The sequence below is a fragment of the Dreissena polymorpha genome, chromosome 3, assembly GCF_020536995.1.
Source record: "Dreissena polymorpha isolate Duluth1 chromosome 3, UMN_Dpol_1.0, whole genome shotgun sequence".
In the NCBI taxonomy this organism is placed as follows: Eukaryota; Metazoa; Mollusca; class Bivalvia; order Myida; family Dreissenidae; genus Dreissena; species Dreissena polymorpha.
Window position 1 is genome coordinate 100,130,192 of NC_068357.1, and position 3,820 is coordinate 100,134,011.

The 3,820-nt window shown below is 32.1% G+C and overlaps 1 non-coding gene across 1 annotated transcript; it reads left to right on the forward strand.

Annotated features, from left to right (window-relative positions):
* The first annotated feature begins 2,156 nt into the window (after positions 1-2,156).
* On the forward strand, positions 2,157-2,238 carry Trnas-uga (transfer RNA serine (anticodon UGA)). Its single transcript has one exon. It is a non-coding gene; the product is annotated as a tRNA-Ser (tRNA).
* Positions 2,239-3,820: the final 1,582 nt, after the last annotated feature.

Here is a 3,820-nt window from a genome sequence, read left to right on the forward strand (position 1 = left end):
TGTATACATTATATATTTATTTTTGGCATTGTGATAAGTGTTCGTGTGTTTAATTTTGCGACATAAAGAAGTTGCTTCAAGTACTTTTCAATGCTATTACGTGTAAAATATGATGGAGATAATTAAATTAATTTTTATTGTTATAAAACTCGTTTCATTATGATCATTGATGAGCTGAAGTAAACTTTTAAATGGTAAAAACAATGCTGCATGAATAAATGTTCATGTTATGGTTAACAATTTGTTATGACATAAGTAAGTTCGTTCATATTAATATTATTTTAATGCAAATATTAATGTTGCCTTTTCGAATTAAACGAGTTAGACTTCTTTCGAAACATTCTTGGCAAAGATTAAGTTGAAAACTGTGTGTCGATATAGAGCTACAAACCATGGTACGATGAACAGTTGTAAAATGCGCATTAATTACGAGACTATCATTTATGTTTTGACACATGTTATGGGATATGAACACGCACTCCACCATTGTTTACCTCGTAAGGACTTTGCAGCAAATCTGTATTGAACCGAAACACTATCCTTGAACCTTTAAATCGTATAAGTTTTTCAGGTCAAAAAGTCAGTGACATTATAATAATTGTCTTTAACATATTTGCTTTTGTCACGTGTTATTGAATACAATTTTATATTGTATGCGATATTTGATATGATATTTACCAGTGAATAAGATCAAATTTGAAATAGAATGCTTTGTTGATAAAATGGTCGAAGAAGAAAGTTATATCCTTTACCTTTTTGAAGTGCTTTCAAGAAAAAGGTCGGTGGTCAACTTCACCTACACAAAAAGGTTATTATATGATAACTATGAGCTATGATGGTATTGCTTACATTTTGTGGTCAGAATAAAACACGTGATTTGTACTTTAATGTGGCTAATTTAATTTTTACAAACTGTCCAAATGAAATCAAATGATAATACAAATACAATTCTTCAGTTTCAAATCAAATAATGTTATTCGATGACTAATGCATAAAACCATAAAAAAATTATGGATTGATCTGAGTTTATGTCATTTTGTTATAACAGTAAGACCATGTTACAACTTTACATTCATGAAAACCCCTACTTCAATTTAAAGCATTTAGATATTTAACAAAATGGTAATTCGTTGATCCTAAAAGCAATGATAGTGACTAAAATCGATTCAATAAGAGTGACGTCATGCACGTATGTTTATTGTCGAGGTCGCATTTGATCTGTTAGCAGGCTCTGTCTGTAACAGTGCCTGTTCGGTGGATGACTGGAACTGAGTCCGTCCATCCGTGATCGTCCGGATCATTAATTCATCATTCATCATTCAAATAGCTGAAATAGTAAATCAAAACACAGCAGCTAGTTATAAGACATGTCCCTATCATGTCCCAAATATCAAGGTCAAACCTAGGTGACAAATTTTAATTTTGCGAATTAATCATCTTGTCCGAATTGTAACTTACTCATTCATTATAAAATTTAAAACGATCGTGCCACAAATGTTTGGCACTAGATGAAGAAACAGTGCGAGCAGCGCTAAGCCTGTGTTAATTGCTCAATGGTTAAGGTAACAGTATAAAACGTCAATGCTCAAAATATTAAAATAAAACATCTGGTCTAGACTTATCTATATATTTACCCTACTATGAGTATGTTAGCGATACGTGACTGTTTTATGAGCAAAGACGTCGCTTTTACATTTATTTGTAAATAATTAATATATCAATAGCATTCTTGACGAAATGTTCGACATGTTGCCCAGAATATAGTAACAATCATTACACGACAGCATTCGATTTAAAAAGACAACACAAATATCAATGGTACTTAACATAAATTGGAAGAGGAACTGTCAGCATGTATATATAAATGATAGGGAACAAAGAAAAAAAACACTTATCTTTGACTATTGGTGTAAACTTCACGTTTGTAACTTGAAGAATTCTCTAATTACACTAATAACATTGAAAATACTAGAGGGGTAATCACATGACGATAAAGATGGCGACGTCCTTGCCGAAACAGGTATTTTTGCCGTTTTATTCCCATTAAAATTTTAAGGTAGCGCACCCGAAACGTTTTCCCGCGATTTCTTCGAAGATTGAAGAACCTTTTTACCTGTTTACTTATGGATATCTAATTTAAGCACTACTAACGTGAAGTTGTCGTGGCCCAGTGGTTAAGGCTATAGACTTGAAATCTTTTGGGATCTTCCCGCGCAGGTTCGAATTCTGCCAACAACGCATACTGTTTGCGACGCGTTGTATTTCTTTTCTAACATAATTTGATTTAATATAGCATATAAGCTATGTTTATTGTTAAATATGTTGCAATTTTAATGAAAATTTTTCATTACGTTATGGCTAAATTGGGTGATTTACTGCTGAAATTACGACTAATGCATGTTGCATTTTTTCTTTTTTCAAAAAGTAAACGGTAAATATGTCTATTTCTTGGTATTTTTGCTGTATATAGTGTATCAATAAAAACTAAGATCAAAATATTACTTAAATGATACTATTTTTCATTTTATGACACTTCGCTTTTTACCAACCCAATTTCTACTTGGCTGAAACCACTTACATTTCATGGCGCTCTTTCAAAGATAAAAATTTGTAAAAAATAAATTTCTGTAAAAGAATACTTATTTCATCATGTTTTAACTTGAAACAACTTTACTGCATCTGTATACAGCAACTGCATGCCCATATTTGGAAATGTGGATGAATTATGGAACTTTCATATAACCAAGGTGCAAATAAACTGGGCAAAAGCCGAGCGTAGGGGTGGTTTTGAAAAAAAATCAGTATATATTTTTAAAAAGCATGGAAAGCCAACCTAAAAATGTGCATGTAGTTCAGTGAAATGATGCTGATTAAGAAAATAATACATTAGATTATATTTGGAAAGGTATCAATTATGGTTTCGCTACCTTAAGTATTATTTTTATCCGCTCATTTTCCAGCCAAATCAGCAAGAACGTGATTATTTCGTATTAATATTCACTATATATCTCGACTTTACTCGCCTCGAAATTTCTTAGAAGAAAAATCGTAGCGAGTAAGGTCGAGATAAACAGCGAATATTTATTCGAAATAGACGTTTATCACGTCCTAACTCACATGGCTGAAAAGTGAGCGGCCTTTTAAAAATAAACAAAAGTAATAACAGTGCGAAATATACCTGTAGACGGCGACATCTTGATCTTCAAGTGAATACCTCTCTGAATACGTTCATACAAACCAAACAAACATGAATACAAAACGTTCTAACAAAAACAAAGCGTTTCTGCGCATGATTGAAAATGCACATGGTAATAATAAATTTTATGCATAAGCTATGTAACATGAAATCCTTTCCGACATCTTATTAAATGTGTCGAATTTATTTCTAAAACGCTGATCTGATAATCGCAATCAGACTTTCTATGCGTATCTAAAAAGATATAGAAAACTGCTTCACGCTTTTTCTATGTACGATTTCACATAACAAAGCGTGCCAAAAAAAATACATCGTATATTTTTTAGCAACATGTTAATCGCTGTAATTACTGTAATCTTTGTTGATATTCCGGTTGAGATACTTTCCAGCTCCAAGACACATAAACATTCTTAGTATAACACTTTCAATCACGATCTCAACCTGCACAGTGTTCGTCTTGAGAAGCAATTCAAGATAAACATGTAAGCTTTGCTATCTTGATAGATATAGAAACTGTGGTTAAAAACTATTCCACAAAAAGAACTTTACCAGAGGTTTAAATAAACTCGCACATAAATCTGTACACACGGCTTAATTATATCTGCATGTGTCAAAATGCAGATA